The sequence below is a fragment of the Gavia stellata genome, chromosome 9 (assembly GCF_030936135.1).
Source record: "Gavia stellata isolate bGavSte3 chromosome 9, bGavSte3.hap2, whole genome shotgun sequence".
NCBI classification, from domain to species: domain Eukaryota; kingdom Metazoa; phylum Chordata; class Aves; order Gaviiformes; family Gaviidae; genus Gavia; species Gavia stellata.
This window is the reverse complement of record NC_082602.1, coordinates 28,074,771-28,094,328: the sequence shown is the minus strand read 5'-3', so window position 1 is coordinate 28,094,328 and position 19,558 is coordinate 28,074,771. Positions and strand designations below refer to the sequence as shown.

The 19,558-nt window shown below is 41.8% G+C and overlaps 1 protein-coding gene across 1 annotated transcript in view; it reads right to left on the bottom strand.

Annotated features, from left to right (window-relative positions):
- Positions 1-19,558, bottom strand: part of SORCS3 (sortilin related VPS10 domain containing receptor 3) — a 311,341-nt gene that overhangs the window by 143,588 nt on the left and 148,195 nt on the right. The window lies entirely within an intron of this gene.

Here is a 19,558-nt window from a genome sequence, read left to right as displayed (position 1 = left end):
ACATCTCTGTTGTCATCCATCCTACACAAAGCAGGATGGAAAAAAACAGGAGGCTCAATCAGAGTGAAAAACAAAAGGCCACCACGAGCCACGCAGCTAGGACTGGTCCACAGTTTTTTTATGTGGCAAGCACGAAAAGAAGAGTGGGAGACACTGGCTTCTTTTTTTTTTTTTTTTTTTTCTTTTTTCTGCTGGAAGCTATGGGGGGGAGGGGACAACTTTTGGCAGGGGAAATAGCAGGACATTTGTCAAAGACCTGAAACTGCCACTTCTCATTATGGGACTAGGGCAAAGGATCCACCCCAGTAGTGATGTAGATGAATTGCTTTTCATTAAGAGCCAATAAACAAACTCCAGTCAGAACGAGCATTTCTGCCAGCACCCTGTGTTGCCATTTATAATTGCCATAAAGAATAGCAAAGGAGCACCAGAGAGTTGTCAAATGTAATTTATAGGGTTTTAAGATCTAATCATTTTCTATAATATTAAATTAAATGGCAGCCTTTATTAAAAAGGAAATTACATTTCACCTTGCTACATTCTAGAATATATATACACACACATATATATAAAATATTATTTTCAGTTGCTGCCTTTTCTAGTTTAAGTGGAGAGGGAAAGGGGAGGCAGGACTGATTACTGCTAAGGGTAAGTCCTTGAAAACATACTTGAGATGAGGTGGTTTATACTACATAGCTTTTCCTCTAGAGGCTATAGCCTGAACTCCAAAATTCAGTGGACAATGAATGGCAAGCACCAGACAAAACAAACCAGGCTGAAAATCAGACCGAACTTCAGGTAGCTCCTGAAGAGATGAATGCAGAGGAAGAGAGCTGTCTGGTTTGTGCTGTAACTCCTTTAAAGCAGGAGCTTCAGTGACAATGATGACACATACAGAGATGTTCTGAATGAACTCCAGTTCAGCAGAACATCAGACACCAGTGGGGGAAGCACACAGAAGGGAGATGATTTGGAGAGGCCACCTTGCAAGAACATAAACTATGATGTACAGACTGCGATCTTTGGCACGTGATCAGGAAACACATCCAGCTCTGAACACTTCAAGAGGATTTATTCCAGGAAATAAAGCTCAGGCTGCAGGCAGAAAGAACAAGGAGGGGAGGTGTCATACATATACCTGCCATGATGTATTTGGTACACAAACCATGGAAGTAGCTAAGAGTCACTCAGATTCATTGGAGAGGATGTAAGACCCTCAAAGGAGCTCCAAACAAATGCAGAAGTGGGGAGGAAGGAAAGTGACGCCATATCCCAGCACAAATCCACTAAAACGGCACGCCCTCTGATGGGGCTAATATAATAAAAACTAAGGCAGGATTTGTAACTAAGAATCTGAGTTGCTGCTACCTTGATAAAATCCCAGGTGTGTCACTGAGTTAACGCAGACACCTTCCTCAGTGTTGGTTTCACCTAGGCTATGTCCAGGTAGATGAGTCAAGATGGTAACGCACTCCTCCTCTGCTCCAAGCTAGCCAGACACAAAGACAACTGTGATCTGCCATATTGAACCACACTAATGACAAGCTAGCACACTTCTCAGGGGCACAACGCTACAACGTGCCCAGACTCTACAGGTTTGGGGCTACAGGTAGCCTGAGCTTGTATCTACCAGAATCTGTCTACTGCAGTTATGCCAAAGGTTCCGCTATAGCTTGGCACTCAGTTCTTCTCTCAGCACCTTTCACAGCTCTGCTCTTACTTTAACAGACCCGCTGGGCACATCACTGCTATCCTTCCTCTTCTGCCCCACCTGTATCCATAGCACCAGATTCAAAAGCTTTATCACCGCTCTTGCTCCATCGTTTTGTGTTATCCCAGCAAAACAGAGATCTGCCTTGTACACAGCTGAATCTTTTAATAAACTGTCTTTGGACAAAAATCGAAACAACGTGCCACGTAAAAGGCATTTTTATTAATATTAGTTTTCATTGAATCCTTTTATTTTTCTCAGCCAACATAATTTTTCACTGTAAACTACCAAAGCACATCTCTCTAAATCATCACAGAGAAGTTTTATAGGTACAATATCTGTAGCAGTAGTACCACAGAGCTACATTAGCAGGAAGCATCCCAGTAAATGAATAAAGAAGATAAGTTCAAAATAAATGTCTTTTCTTCCCAGAAATAAGTAGATAGCATTAAACTACTGTGTACTGCCTTCTGATTTTCCTCTTCATTTTAATACACTTTTCATAAGCCATCCTTTTCAGAGTTCCCAGTCACATTCTCATTCACCTGTATAAAGTGCTATTCTAGAAAGAAATAAACAAAACAGTTTTAAAAAAATCCACCTACAAACCACCCAAGCCTCCACAGCTACAAAAGAAACCCAGCCCCTTAGCAAAGTATCAGCAATTTGCTCTGTAGCACTGCATTGTCCTCTTCTGCAATTGAAAAGGTAGTTCTGCCACAAACACTGCTGCAAAAACAGAAACTTAAGGTTTCATATTTACAGCTTCATAGTGATTTCCATATCGAATGGCTCAGCTTACATGTGAAAAGGCTTTTTTTTTTTCCTGGCCTCCTCCCACCAGACCCTCAACTCGGAAGTACTTTAGGTCCTTCCTAAAGCCAGGCTACATCTACATCAACAACAGGAAAACACAAATCTGATTTTAAAAAAAGAAAAAAGCGCTTTTTTTTTTCTTTTCCATTTTGATTTAAAACATTTAAAAGATTGTACGGTCCCACAAGACCTCTGGAGCTAAGCCTACTTCCCCAAGTTCCATATTAGCTTTGGGTTTAAAAAGACAAGTAGTTTCAACAATTTATGTTGAAATGTCAATGCAAACAGAGGATTTTTGCTTTGTTTGGATTTATGATGTCCCTTCCTCCTTTTGAAGCTGAAAAACCAAAATCAAATTACATTTAAAGGCTTGAAGATACAAAAATCATTTTGTTCCTTCAAAACATCCGTTCATCACAAGTATGTTCAATGTGAATAGTTTGGAACTTTCTTAGGGGAAAAGCAGTTTTTTACTGCTGAAGCATTTTAGATTAAATGTTTGACCATCTGAAATTTCTCAGTGGCAAATATTTGGTTATTCATTTCCTGCCTATTCTTCCTCTCTCCTACATCATTACTGCAATTTACTTGCCCTGCAGGCTAAAGGATGCCCTCGGAAATATATGCACAACCTTAACCTCTTAGAACACAGCTAACACAGCATACCTGAAGCCCTTCTATGCCAATCCCATGGAGGACAGATGCAACTCATTACAAAGAAAATCTCATCCTTTTTTCTTCTTTCCTCACCACGCGTCAGTTCAATTAAAAAACTTCAGTTTAATTAAATCAGCCCAAACCCCTGTGAGACAAAAACGTATTGGTGTCACAAGTAACTGTCTACTTACCTTAAAGTGCATTAAGATAAAAACATCTTTGTGTTATTTGCACTGGTTTAGAAAACACACCTTAACTTTACACAAACTGTTACAGAAGATGTTCAGAAATGGCTAGATAGCTGCTCACTGTTCTGGAGATACACTGACTCCTGCAATAATCAGGGGAAAGGAAGCCAACCTCTACTTTCCAGTCACCGAGACCAGCGTATCAGTCAGACAGGAAAAAATGGGAGACGGCAGTGATAAAACTCTGTTCTAGAGAGAAATCCTACTTACTTACATACAACTGAAGCAACCCACCCCATTACTTAGTGATCCATGATGAGAGGGACATCTGCTCTCTGGGAAGCCAAACAAGACAGCCATGAAGAGGGCAACAGCTTCCACATAATTATTAACTTTGCATCCCAAAAGAAAAACACTCATTGCAATTCCCTGTGTTACAGAGTAGCCCAGATTTGGGGCTCCTTCTTGCTTCAATAGCTCAAAAATTTCCTTAATGTTAAGGATAACCTGTAGGCATGAGTCAAGCAGTAAGGGTGCACTGAGCTTTCATGAGAGATAAATTGTCCAGACCCATCCTGTTTCAACTTCTTGTAACTCCACTTCTTATTGCCCAAAATTTAACATTAATAACAGATTTAATTAATGAGTCTAGCACCAGATCACCATCTCTCAGAACCATAACGCTGTAATCTTAAAGGATGAAGTGCACTGCACACTCTTTATAAGGGTTTATGAAGCATGTGTTATAAAAGTACCTCAACCATAAGGCTTTTATACCTTGGCACTCACTTCAATACAATCCCATAAAATCCAAGCAATCTTTAAGCGTTAAAGGTGACTTTCACTACTGTATTTATTATTGGATAATGAAAAATGAGTCAGACACCCATAGAAACTGAGCAATGAAATAGAGTTTCCTGAGACTTTTGCATTGGGTCTGCATTATATGTGCCATGACCAAGGAACCAAATAGCTCTCTTGAGACCTTTCAGGCACTTCATACTAACCTCTCTCCAGAATTTCCTTCCCATCACGACTTCTCTGTAGTTACAAACCAACCTCTACTCTCCAGAATCCCATTGCTTGTCACTGAACTTTCCAGATGTCAACAGCTGTTTCTGTAAGCATCCAACTCCTGTGGAGGACCTCCTCCATAGACTCCTCCAGCTGTGCTGGAGACTGCATCTCTCTACTCCAAGTAAGTTGGTTTGAGAAGACAGCATAGATCTCTGATGTTAACATCAGGGGCACCCCATCTGTGGATTCCCTATCTTTCCAGCATTGAGAAGGAATGATCAGGGCACATCACGCTGTTCAGGTTACACGCAGGTCCTATGTCTTTGTAGAATGTTATGCCTTTTGTAGAGGGTACATGAAAGAGGAGGACAATTACAACGTAGAAATTAATAAGCTAGAAAATGAAAACTACTTTTTTTTTTTAACCTAAAACAGCAGGGCCTTCTGGTGATACTGCAACACAAAAGAGCACATCACTGGGGTGCTTGTTCATTTTTATGAATATCAAATCCCCTTCTGAAATGCAGTATGTAATTATTCTGCTGTCCCCTTGTTATATAGATTTAGACAGCCCATCTTCAACATTGTTGCATCATAAGTTTTGCAAGTTGTACCACAACAATATTCTGTGTACATATCAAGACCTTTTTGTGAATCATAAATGATGCAAGTGTAAATCTGTTGTCCAAACAGCACACCCTCCCCACCAGGATCAATGACCCCAGGTTCACTGTTAGCTTGAAAAGCCCCTCAGCAGAATCCTGGTGCTGTGAGAAATAAAACTAAGACTTTTAGCTACAACCAACCCAACATGTGCCTCATCTCAACAGAACTTGGAACCAGTAGTTCAAGGGAGCATAAGTCTGGCCTATGAGGATGAATAATCTACATGCATGAGATACGAGTATTACACTCAGACACTAAACATGCAATTGGAATATATAGTCCCAGCATGCGCTACATACAGTTAGCTCAGTCAGGGAAGAGTACATATTTAAGATTACAGCATCTCAGTAATTCTTCCATTTGCTTCTTGAAGATTAAAAAGGATGGAGATGCCAGAAAGACTTTGGGGAAACTCTGACACAGAGCAGTTTGGTGGCAAAAGAATTATTTCCTCCTATCTGAAAATCCATAGGAGAGATATCTTACATGATTAACTCTGAGAAAAGAGATTAGTAAAAGCATGTCAAATGAGGACCAGCACCACCTTGCCTTCTCTAAGGAGATGCTGTAGAATTTGGATAATGAGGTGGGATTCCTGTGCACAAAGAACCAATAAGACTGACCTTGCTGTCTCTTGTGTGACCTGGGGGAGTGGAGACTCACCCGCCCAGCTAACACAGGGTGCAGACAAGGAGGGGGCCCTGTGGAGGCAGGACAGCCCTGCTTGTGGTCAGCAAAGACAGTAGAATAACAGAGTCCTTTGTTTCTTCGAAAGGCTTCATGTCCAATAACTGACCTTTGCTTCATTACCGGTGAAATGCATATTACAACTCACACCCTGCATATGCTAATGAAGATTACAGAAATCATGCTAAACATATATGATTATAGCACTTGTCTCTCCACCCAAATCATGCTACACGTCACATATGGGGGGGAACCTCATAGTTTTGGGGATAAAAGACAGAGAAAATGATTGTTAAAGTGGAGAGAAGAACCTCGATACCTGACAGACCAGTCGACGGGCTGCGTTCTCTTCCTCCACCCCAGGCAGGGACGCCTCTCTGGGTTAAGCGCTGTGCCTCTCGCCCTCCGAGTGACGGTTATCCCCGGGTTCTTGTATTACTATCAAGTTTGCTAGCAATATTAACCTTAATTAGTAGCACTATTGTAGTTAGTGAATTTATCAATGGCAATCTCAAATCTGATTCTGTCGCTTTCAATAAAATAACTAATTTCGATTTTTGTGCATCTGCTCAGTGCAAGTCCTTTCACTGGGGCTCTGATAAACCAATCAGTGAACGTCCTGGGACTCTGACAGACAAATTTCGAAACAGCATTCCTTTTTAACGTGACAGATGCACATCAGTCCACCATGCTTTTTTACAGTGAATAATCCTGGTTAATCTTTCTGACCTCTATTATTTCTCATATCTAATTATATCCAGATTACAATTAATTGTTCAGATTTGTACAAAACTAAAACAGGCTCTTAGCACTGTAGCCACACCTGCCATAAATTGCCACACAAAAACAAAACACTTCACAGAATTCCAAGCTCCACACCCCATCCCCTATGGAGAGGGTGCTTCATTTAATTACCATCTCCAGCAGCTGCACAAGAGCACAGATGCACCTTGCAGAATGCCCTGAGGATCAGGAGCAAATCAAGGCTAAATTGGATACAGAGCAAGAGTCCCTCAAGGAAAACCACTGCCATCCTCCTTGGCAGGTGGGAAATGAAAATATATCATGGCTGTAAGGCTTAGGCCTCTAAAGGCTGCCATCCTAACCTGCCCACAATGCCAAATCCCAGGCTAGATCCAATTTGCATGCACAGGAGTGGAATAAGCCATCGTACTAGACCCAACAAAGCAGAACATCTCATCTTTGTTTTACTGCTAAGCAGGTCAGAACAACATGTCTCCCCGCTTTCTCTTGCCTTTTTGGCACTGGACACATGTACTTTTCACTTTTAATTACAAGGCACAGCAAACATTTGCTTGTTAAATTTCAGGTGCCAGTGGGGATGGAAGCCATCCAAAAAGCACGTGTTTGACCTGGCAAAGAGCGACTGATTGGCAACAGCCAGACGCTTGGTTGTAAAACCTTTTCATTGTCAGAGCAAAGCAGAGTTTACCCAAGGTTACCCCGTTATACTCTTGTTACAGCTGCACATCCTCTAGCTCCCCACAGATCATCAGAGTAAAGTCCTCTGCCACAGTAATACCACCTTCCTGAGGCCACTTTGGTGCTGTGTGCTGTTCAGCTATTTTGCCAAGGGCTTTTCCATATCACAGTATGTTCACGCATAGTTCTGCTGTATGAACTGCCAAACAGGTTACGAACATCACCACTTATGGCTGGTTTTGTATATATCCAGTTTGACTGGCACTTCTATGACTGGGCCTGGACCAGAAGTAAAAGGAACCCTGGGTGGTGCCCTTAGGCAGCAACCAGTGCTTCCACAGGAAAAACAGACACCAAATCAGCAGAAGAGAAATGTAAAGCTTCTGATCTATATTATGCTTTGCTCTGAAGTCTGGTATTTCTGCATAGCATAGTTCTTCATGATGCCTTTTTACTCTTCTTGATTCTACATAGGCAATCCCCAACTGTTGCAACATCTGACACATTGTTTGGTGGTCACCAGCTTTTTCCAGTGACACAGAACAGCTCTGATCCCAAACTGTGTACACAGAAAGAGAAAAGGAGCATTCACTGTTATAATTATATGTTATTTGAGTAAATGCATGGTTGTGCTATTCTCTATAGAACTACAAAGTAATTTTCACCATTATGGTAACTTATCGTGTAAGCAGAAATAGTTACAGAAAATAATGTTATCAGTAAGGAGAAGCTGTGTGCACCACAGCTGCTGGAACTGAGAACACCATTTATATAAAAACACTCCTCTGATTATAGGTCTCACTTGGGAGAACACTTTACATGTGGGAATAAGTTTACTGACAGTAGTTGCCCCATTACAGAAAACAAAGAGATGTGCATGGATAGTTACACATGGGGGTAAACTTTTGCAGCCCATATACAGCAGTCTATTTCATTTGAGGACAGTAGAGTGTTTCATCACTCTTTAGAAAAATAAAAATTGTATTATGTATCTCCCTTGAGGCCATTAAACCTGAATACAATTTTAAATGCATCATTGCTTCTCCTCTGCTTACACACTTTATTTTTCTGCTTTTTAGTCAGATTGCAGAGAGAACATAGGCAACAGTCAGCTTTATCAATGTTCAAATCCAGATGGTAATGATCTATCTCAATTTACTTATCTGTCATCTATTACTCATGTACCTCACTGTCCCTAATATACTTCTCTTCCTAACATCCCCCCTACTGGAGGAAGCCAAGGAGGTAGGAGAAGGTCTATCCATTTTCTGAATGGAAGGCTGAGGCCCCCAAAAATTAAAGGTTAAAGTTATAAAACATTATGGCAGTGCAGTGCTCTGCACAGCAGCACTCAGCTCTAAGTTATCCACTGTGGCTGCAGGCTCTGCACGCTAACTCAGGTGCCAGAGATCCTAATATATGGGAAGGTTCAGGACCTAGGAACAGGATTCACAACTACCAGCTCACTGGCTTTGAAATTTTCCATTACATAAGCAAAATTAACTCCCAATGATACAGTCCTTGCAAGTTTATGGTAGAAGTCTGGCCTGTGATTACACACCAAGAATGTGAGTGACTGTCCCAGTGACTGTGAACCACAGCCGCTATGTCCTGTTCCAACAGGATCACTGATATCTCGCAGCCTTGGGAAAAATCCCATAATTTCCTTTCTGTATCCTTCCAAGCACATACATGAGCCCTGGTCACTGCAGCGTCCTGAAGAACTACTGTGAGAGGAAAGGGAATGGGAAAAGGGGACAAAGGTTTTATCTGCAGCACAACCCTGACCCTTTGGTTTAGGAATCAATTGGCTAAAGTCAGAAAATTGCCAAGCTGACTCCATCTTTCCACCCATTTCCAGGTCCTGAGCACTACGTTCATTGTCTCCACTCCATTGCCGCTCACGTCTCTGAGCACAGTTGCTTCATAAGGTTTGTTGCTTTCTTGAAGTCATTTTTAAGGATCATGCTTGGCCTCCCATGGAATGGCTCCAAGGGAGGCAAAAGATGTCAGCTAAGATTTTTGTCAGAAAAAGGACAACTTGATTTGTTGCAACAGAGAATTAAAATATTGTGGGGCCCACTGGAAAAAGCAGCACCAATCTCTCCTCAGACAGAGACTTAAGGACTGGGCTAAGTGTTGATTCCGCAGATTTATAAGAAAACTACTGCCTGAGTTTCCTCTAACTGCATCTGTGCACCACTTCGAAAATCCCTATCGTTACTTTCAGAGTCCAGCAATGTCTGTCTGTAGATGATGAAAAAAAGGCATTTTAGGATGGATAGGGTCAAGGGCAATGAACTCTGGCTAGTGCAAAAAGAAGCCTCAAGCACTCTGAGAGGTACTGAAATGTTTCTCTAAGATCTAGCCTGGCCAAGCTCCATGCCAAAGAAAAACTGTTCCTAACATGGCAATGCAAGGGCTTCCAGGATTCACAGTGTTGCTTGGGATAAAGCATTTTACACAGAACTGATCACATCAGATCTGAGTTACTGCATTTACACTATAAGAGGCAGACGTACATATATGGCAGAAACTGAGACAGTGGCAGCATGTACCATGCAGACTATGCTAATCTATTTTATTAAAAATGAGAATTCACTCAATGAGTAATGCTGAATTCCTTCAATTCTTCCCTTTGGAAAACAATAAAATAAAAAGACATTTTGCCACAGATTGTTGGGTTTGGGGGTTGAGGTTGGCAGGGCCCAGGGGGGAGGATTTTCCTTGAAGAAAAATAACTGTCCTGGTGAACCGGCTCTTATCACTAAAGATCAAGGTCAGAGCATTATACAGTCTTCAAAAGGACCCACCTGCCCCTTTTTGAAGAGCTGCTCTCCACCCATTCCATTATTTTTCCTCCTTTTTAATAACAGGACATGCTGACTCGTTATTATTGATTGATTATCCTGCTGTCTGTGAAGCACCATTCCCCTCTCGTTAATTCAAAACTACCTCATTTTTCATACTTCATAAATTAATATATTATTGGAGCTGCAGCAGTAAAGGAGATGGCCATGTTTCATGGAGAGGTAGGGAGGGTGGCGAAAGGAAGGAAGTCTCATAAACCTGCCCTACATGAGGATCCACAGCTGTGCCTGCTAAGTACAGGCAGCCCCTTACAAGGTGATGCCTCCTGACAGTCCCCCTTTGTCCCTGTAACCAAGGCAGGGCACTCTGAAAGCACACACAGGTCTGCTCTGCCCACTTCATAAAAGCGATGGCTATGCTAAGTGACAAAATTGCAGCTTTATTTTAGTGGATATTCTAGCTTCTGATCTGTCCTTTAACACTTGCTGGCTAAATCAGAGCAAACTACCTCGTTATTAAATACTGACAGCCTACTCTGGGAAGTCTACATCTAAATGTGGATGTGACATTTCCAGTTTTACCCCATCTCTTCTCTTTACGACCTCATACCATCCCTAAGGCTCAGTAGGGCCCTGACTCCAGCAATACAAGATGAAGCAGGCAGAGAGAGAAACAGGAGGGATGGACTGACTTCTAGGAAGCCAGACAAGGCAGCCCTGTCACAGATGTGCACCAGTATCCTGCCAAGCTGAGTCTTACCTGGTAAGTGGCCTTTTTTCTCCAAACATTATTTGCAAGTCCTAGATAAACAAAGCTGACATATTGCCTTGGGTTTCTCCCATCTTTCCCCCTTGCAGTCTGACACTCCAGCCGACAATGAAGTGCACTGACACCCTCCTCAACCAACCTTAGGTTTTTTTAGGATGATGGGGCTGGGAATTGTATGTTTAAAGTGGTAGATACCTACATTTACCATTCACACACAGTGCCAAACAAACACTGTTGACCCATTCGGTTCCTGCACACAAAGCAACCTAAGGGAAATGTGTATGGTAAATAAGTCAAGTGCAAAGGGTTTGAATTCTGGCCTGCCTCTCCCTAAAATCTGTGCCTGCTTTCATTCAAGTGGCGAATTTTTACCCAAAGCCTCAGACAGCATCTAGGCAGGGATTTCAGGATCACAGTTCCTGTCCTTGGTGGATAAACAACATAGCAGGCGTCTAACTGCTTTTTCCTTATTTTACTTATACATCTTGTGTCTACATGCTTACTTTTATCGACCAGACTTGCAATATCTGTGAAGATGAAAATGACATTTATTTAACAAAACATTTTTCATAAGGCCAACTTAGACAGCCCTCATTTTATTCCCTACCTTTATTAATTAAATCCTGCATTAGATTTCCATTCGCTTTAAATACTTACCTCAGCACTAACCAAATGTGTATTAAATGAGTTCAGAAACCTATGAAAAATGCAAGCAAAAGCATTTGGAATGCGTAAGTACAAAGACATGAAAAGCAGATGTATAAAGGCACACACAGTCAAACCTAATTCTGGAGTTTCATAATATATGAATGTTTTTTTCTTCATGAACACTGAAACGATGGCTTTCAATGTAGTATCTTTAAGATAAACAGAAACAGATCCCCATCTCTCTTATAAACCCCTCCTCTCCACCCCTATGAAATAATGCCATATGTGAACATTTTGTAAATTATCTCAATTGTGTGTATTTTTAGAAACAGCTGATAAGCCGTGGGTGAGGTTCACCGGGGTTTGGGATTTTTTGTTTGTTTTTTTAATGCATCTGCTTTTTCAGAGAATTAACTGAAAAAGCCCCAAGCATCTCCAGGTTTTTCGTTCTTGCATACCGAGGGACAGCCTTCCCTGGAGTACAATGATCAGATTGTCCCTGTTTAAGAAAGGGGAAAACTTCCACTGGGAATCTCTCATAAGTTTGGGTCCCAATTCTGTGCTGTCAGTGCTAACAAACGGTCACATCTCAGACAACAGATGCTATACGACCTCCATTTATCTCTATGATTTATGTGAAGTCAGAAGTAGTAAAATTAAAATCTGCAAACAAACAGTTAGCAGTTTTTTATTTCTTTACAGGAGCCTACAGGTCAGGTCAGGTCTTAGTGGGGCATCTGACATGCCAGGCCCCACAGTCCCAGGCTGCAGCAGGGCAGAGTACTCTCACACAGGAGCCCCTTGGCTACAATGATCCACAAGGAGACATAATCCCCAAATACAGTAATAATAATAATAATGATTACAAAAAAAACCCAACCAAACCTATTTGGGCATACTGAAAAAGACCCTGTATTTTAAGAGTATTCTAATAACAGTATTATTTTGCCTTTACATCTCAACATCTTCCATTCATTGATCTTGAACCATGTTTAAAACACTAATAAACTAAGTCATCTCAACACAATAAACTAAGTATTGGAAAACAGTATTTCTTATGCAGCAAAGGTCAGAGAAACCTACAAGGAAAATGTGACTTTTCTGAATTTGAAAGAGACAATAAAAATCCCTTCAAAAGGAGAAATTCCTAAAGTTCTCTTCTCCAAGTATTATGACACATCCGTAAGAGATTTCTTTCGCACAGTTTCAGGTCATGGTTCTGCAAACATTTACAAAAATTCTCCCTTTAATCAGGTGACAAATTCAAGCTGAATTAATCAGACAAATATAGAGAATCCCATGCACAAGAGCTCACAAGACTGCATCTTGTAGATAAAATGTCATGTCACATCTCCTCTGACTCTGCCATGGACGGTGGGTGACCTTGAGGAAATTATCTTTGCTTCACCAGTAAGTGAAGAAAAATATTACTACTTCATTCCCATCTTTATTCCCCTATTTAAATTGTCAGTTCTGGAGACTGACAGTGACTGTCCCTGAAGTGTATTTATGAGACAGAATACACTGCCGTGTTAACCAGATCAGTCACATTTGTACAACCACTGGTATAACCAGAGCAGACAAATCTGAGCTCAGCTAATCCAGATGCTGTGTTTTAGAGCTACAGCCTTTCCTGTACAGCAGTAGGCAGGTTCTGCCCACATAAGCTGTGGACTGAGTGGCATGGTTTTTGGAGTGCTGAGAAGCACAAGAGCATCATACACAGCTCAACAGGTCCAGAGAAGAGGTGCACAAAGAGACCATTACAACTGCATTTGCACCTCAGGTAATTTAGGCTCTGTTGATGGCAGCTGCAAAACCAAGAGCTATTTAGTAACTGTATTTCATTAGGCTGAAGGAAAAGATTAGGGATAAAAGACAGTAGAAACAACTAGTTTTATCACTCCTGCCCTGTGGCCCTAACTCAGTCCCATTGCCTTTTTGTTATAAATACATTCTCTGAGATCACAGCAGCAAGTGCTAGTTTGCAGCACATGCTGTTTATCACAGTATCAGCATAATAAGGAAAAAGGGTCCAAAGAAACATTCCATCTGCCAAATGGCTTTAGGATACTCCAGACCTCATCTCCTCAGCAATAGTTTGGGATGCAATCTTAGGAAAAAGCAGCGAATGACTAATGGGAGCTGTGGCAAAGGATGACAGTTCAGTTTAGGCTGGGTTAGCAAGCATCAGGTGCATGCTGGAACCTCTGCCTCATCAGCCTATCACATATTTGATGAATAAGGAGAAAACAAAATGCTGTCTAATTCCCTTTGGGGTCAAATGGACTAAGAAATAAAGGCAAAAAACAAAACCGGTTTGGACCATGGTTTTGCCCTGAGGCTCTAGAGATTCCTGGAACCTTTGGAGATACATGAGGCCACGACAGGGTTTACTCTCAGTTACTCTCCAAGTGAGCAAGAAGAAATAAAAATGAGGTCAAAGGGACTTGCATTCATTTAGGATCTCCAACTCCTGTAAGAGGAGTTGTCACTCCTAATGCACTAGCTAGTTTCCAGGCAGGTAGACTCATTCCTCTGCAATTTCAGTATTACGGTCACAATTAACTTCTTCCTTCATTAACCTGAACTGCAACACAGCATTGCTCTCTGACAGCTCATGAACAGTTGCCACACTTCATCCCCAAGAAGCTGCACAGAAACAAACAAATCTAGTTAGATTTAGCTTTCAGAGCTTCTGACTCTCCAAATACCTCTAAACATTCCTCATTCTGACGGGCCAAGTTCAGAAGCATGACTAGGTTTGAAAGGTGCCGCATGCCTTTGGCTTTTTAGTGATTCGGACTGCCCCACCATTTTGACTCTATGACAACTGGGAAACTAGTCTGCAAAACCATTTTCTAAAAGCTCTTTAACTCAGCACCAAAACTTTGTTTCTGCTTTATGCTGTTTGCCACTACTGTTCAAATCCCTTAGCTAGAAGACCTATCTATAAATAACATCTCTAATGCTTCAGTTCTGGTATAAGGGAAAAATGGGGGGAAATACTCATTTCAATCACTGCACCTGGGTGATATTTCTGTGCAGAGAGTAAGCATAAAAGACTACAGATCTTTTAATTCTTCAAGTTATCACCTACAACAATGATGGTAACACTGCAGGAGAAAAGCTAAAGATGACTGCATCCAATTGAATTGCAAAGCAAATTCATGAAGGAAGAAGGTATTTCTAAGACATCAGAACTGGCACCCCAGATCTTAAATGCAATCAGGACTTCCTGTTTATCCACATCTCATCTGAGCAATACTACCTACAGGCAAGTGCTTTTTGGTTTGATTTTTTCAGAGTTGTCATTCGTTTCCTTTTTCCTCTCTTCTTTTTCTTTTAAATGCTTTTTAACTCCATCCTCTCAACCTCCACAGGAATCCCAAGGGTAGCAAAAAAGTTTCACAGTGAAAACTGGGTTTTCAACTAAACAACACCCTTTACCAAGAATATTCACTCTTCACAGAACATTTCATGGAAACAGTAATACATGAAATCTATGGTTCAACAACAATTCCTTGAGATTCAAAATAGCACCTTAGTGTCTGAAAGGAGTAGTGCTGCAGATATATGGGACTTCCGTTCTCATCTTTCTGCACCCTTTGGAAGGGCTTTGCATCCCTCTGTGAGGCATCATTCTAAAATGAATACTGTTATCGACAACCAAGAAAAAAGCAAATGTTCTCAGGATAGGGGATCTTACCCAGCAGACAAACCCATGCTAAAGAATAGGGACTTCAGCTCAAAGCAGTGCTATTTTGAAGTGCAGGCAGTTAGTCTAAGAATCACAGGCTTAATTTTTTGTGGAAATTATCCAATTTTCTAACAGAAAGTTTTCAACAACCAAAAACAAGAAAAAAATTGAGATAGAAAGAAAATAGGGGGAAAAAAAGTCAAGAGAAGTGTTAGTGTTAAAATAGAAGAGACTTTTTCCCTTACTGCTTTGGAAGAAATAAACAATTCTAATTCCCAGACTGCTGTGAAAATCTGCCTCTAGTAAAATGTAACTAACGCCCAAAATTTAGCATTAAATTAAAGGTCAGCAGGGAACTGAGATCTCTGCCCAGCAGAGAGTAAGCAGCCTTTTGTCATACCCCTAAAAGACAGACAAGAGGCTATAGGGCAGAAAAGCCAAAGCAATGTATTTTGCAAGTCTCAGCTTTTCAGAGCACTCAACCATCTGCCCTTAAATTCCATTCATCTGTAAAGAAGGGGTGCTGCTAAACCAATATGGAAGTTTCTCTTTTCTGAAGTTCACCACATAATTATCAGGCTTGTTGCAACCTATGTGTTAACCGGGCAAAGCAGATGCATCTCGTGTGGTCTCTCAGGCAAACAACCGGGTGGGCAGATGCACTTAAGGGGAAGATGTGTCCAGGAATACACTCTGCCTATTAGACCATCTTCATGGTGGTGGAAGTGTCAAAACTACAGGCACTTGGCTTCTCACCAGGACTCAAAGCAGTAACTCTTAAGAAACCCATAGCCCCCAGGACTTTGGAGTTGTCCAACTGCTAAGTCTAATGATCACCTGGAATTTCATAGTATTAATGAGAACTCAGTGCAGATTTTCCTGATCCAAATACAAGTCCCTAGTGTGCAAGTGAAAGAACAAACAGCCCAAGCATCTGCAGGAGAGCAGATACAAGGCTGGCAGTTTCAGCTCCCAGCAGTAAAGGCTGTACACGCAGTTGCAAAGTGTTGTGAAACCCTGAGCTTGTTAGTTCTTAGGAGAAGGGAATTAGCAGTACGACTGCTCCACAGGAAGATGAAGCAGTCCTGGCTCACTGCAGGAAGCGCTTTTGCTTCGGTGCAGCCAGAGGCTACGTATTCACGATGCGTTGCAGCCTGCTTGTCTGCTTCCTTATGTCGGCATTCCAGGGTGGTCTCAGTTCAAATGATGGGTGCTCTCACATCACCAAGCTGACCCTGATCAGTAGCAATGATACCTGAGAGGCAAGAGGAATCATAGGTGGGAAGAAGTATTCTTGGCGACTTCCTTTGGTATCTGCATGTTGTTATATTGATTTAATTATAACTGTAAACTTCAAATTACACAATGGCTAAGTGTGTTTTCTAAATACCTTCTTGTGATTTCTAGGAAACGGACACCCCCTGTCTCAGCTCCAAAACCAGCCATCAGCAGGTTGGGTCAGCGGCTGGGAGCAGGCACGCTGGAACCCAGCCATGCCTCTGCCCAGCACCACGTGGGGACACAGCCAAAGCCATCTCAGCTCAGTCTCGACTACGCAGCTCTGTGCCTTGGTTAACTCTGTGCATGAGGAGGGTTGAAATCTCCCAGTTGGCAACATATAAAATCAAGGAACACCCACAGACTAAATGTGGCCTCTAAGTGCCAAACACCAGCACAGCCAAGGGGTGCCCTGGGAGAACCGATGCTGTCTTGGATTTATCACCATGATAACCATGGAGATTGTGTTTCTTCACCTCCTCCCCTCTAAGCTGCCTCTTTCCTCTTCAGCCACAAAGACATGATCTCTCCACGGTGATGTTGCCCACTGATAAACACTCATGACTGACGTGTTTCACTGAGAAGCAAAGGGCAGGATTGAGGGACCAGCTGCTTAGAGGCTGCTCCAGCATTTGCCAGTCTGCTATGTCAGGAAAGACATTTCAATACTCAGCAGGACACCAAATACAGACAGGGGTAATATTCAACACCCTGCTGGGGCTCTCCAGTTAGGGGTGGGAGACACACACAGGAGCAGCATAGAAGAAGCCTAAAGAGAATATGAAATGAATAAAATTGACTAAATATATAACCGCAACTGAAACAAGAGTTTTTAGCTTAAAAGAGGAAAGCCCACAAAACATGAAGCTAACTGCGGACTTGCTTTTGCCATCAATGTTACATAACAGATGCTCAAACATTAACTTTGTTGGAGACAGAATAAAACCCAAAAAGAATGAAATATTTTAAGTCCTAAAGAGCCATTAGGTCATCAAGTCTGACCTTCACTTGTGGCACATGTTCCAGGATTTCACCAAATCATTCCTACATTAAGCTCAATTTTTCTTTCAGAAAGGAATCCAGTCTGTAAGAAAAGGGTGTTGGAGTGCCACAATTCAGGAGGGTAAGACATGCATCAGGTGTGGCTTTCTTGGTACCAAGAGAGAAGTGAAATGATACAGAGTCCCAGACCATGGGTTGTAGCCATGCCTCACCCGGCTGCTCAGCCTCTGCGTTTCAACTCTGTCCTCATCTGATCCCCCATATGGCAATAAGCAGAGATGTTGGTATTGAGAAACCTGTGTCCCACCATGACCTGCCAGCACTGAGAAGAGAAATACAGCAGAAGCTGCCAAAAAACATACAGTATTCCCACCAAAAATTTTCAAAAAAGAAATCAGAAACAAAAAGCTTTTCTTTTAAAAGAAGAAAGAAAAAAGCCAGCATTTAAATCCTCTTGCTTCATAATTGAGCCCAGGGTTATGCCACAATTCAGGTAAATGATGTTTATATAACTGGCATTTGGCTGAATGCATAATTCCTATTTAACAGCTGAAAAGAGGCATTTTGGGTCTTCAGAGAAATCTGACAGGTAATTCCCACTGTAGTTCTGCAGGGTAGCTGAGAGGTAATTATCCTTCTCACTAGTAAATCAATTAGGAATGAATGTATGGAACGCTCTTCTCCTCCTCCATGTAACTGCTAATCCTCCAAGCACTAATGAGCAGACAGGGCTAGCAACAGTGTGCAAACCCATCAAAAATTGACAGGAGCTGCGAGGCATGCGGGACCCAATCAGTACCTGGGAGCTAATGCCTCAGGAGAAAATATCTTGCCTGGAAAGGGTCTGCGCGATTCGCTGTGGGTGCACAGGCCCTGTGCACCTGTGCTACTTTTGGTATCTCCCTCCCTGTTTATTGCCTCAAACGAAGACCTATTTTCAAGGCTCACAAGAGGTCACTGCATTGTGTTCAACTAGCCAGCACTTGCGCTGTTAGAGATGAAAGAGGAGGGAGCTGGACTTTCTCTACTGGGGTGCAGTTGATTCACCTACTGCTTTGTGATTCATTATGGTGGTTGGCCTCAGGAGCTCAGCAAAGACATGCTGCTTACTTTGCAACCCACTGTAACAATATTAACCCAGAGAGACTTGTAGAAAATTGCAACCCAAGTGCACTTTTTGCAGTGCACAACCTCATGAATCTGTAAGGGGTGGGTGGACAATAAACCTGATATTGAATTTGACAAGTCCCAGATGCTCCAATCCAGTGACACCTTCTTCAGGCATTTTTCAAATGCTGCATGGATGTCTGGAATTGCTTTGATGGTCAACAAAGCAGAGTCAGCTCCAGGGTCAAACAAACCAGCTGTTTAACCATGCACAGTACAGTGCCCATATATTTAGCAGAGGTAGAAAGAATGGAAACAAGTTGTTCCCACAGCAGCCAGCACTGAAGCTGGTTTCCTATGGGTTTTCCTTACAGCTCATCTCTCCACTTCAAAATATTTTTCAGAAGGGAGGAGAAGAGGGAAGACAGACAGATAGGTCCAGAAATCATTTCCTTAAGACTTAAGACCAAGAAAAAATTTAAAAAATTGTCATCGGATATAAGAAAACAGCAGGTAAAGGTAGGTCTACATGCCACTATATGATGAAATGTAGGTGTTATTAATAAGAATGGAGAGAAAAGACTGCTAATCTGTAAAGCTCAACAGTTTGAGAAATTGCTAGAAGATAATAATATATCCTAGTACTCCGATTTGTGAGGGAGACTTTACACCAGTGACGTAGGATTTGTAACTGAGCATTTTGCCTCTGATTTTGGGTGAGCAGAGTTGCTTTGGAAACAGAATGAAGAAGAATTAACTCTTCAGTGCCCACCATATTAGATATGGGAGGGTGTGAAGGCCAGGAGAGCTCATTACGAAACATCTTTATTCCATTTTGCTCAGAAAAAAGAAGTCAAGGTTGTTGTCAGAATAATTCAGCCTCTGCATCAGAAAAAAATATAAGCTGACCCCTGCCCACTGCATTCTTCCTCTCCTCTATACATCCAAACACACACATACTGTTGCCGATACTAATAAGGAGCAATGACTTCCTTAAGGTCACATACACTGAAATAAATGTAAATCCTGAAACTTCTGTAGACTGCCCAGTGATGGAAA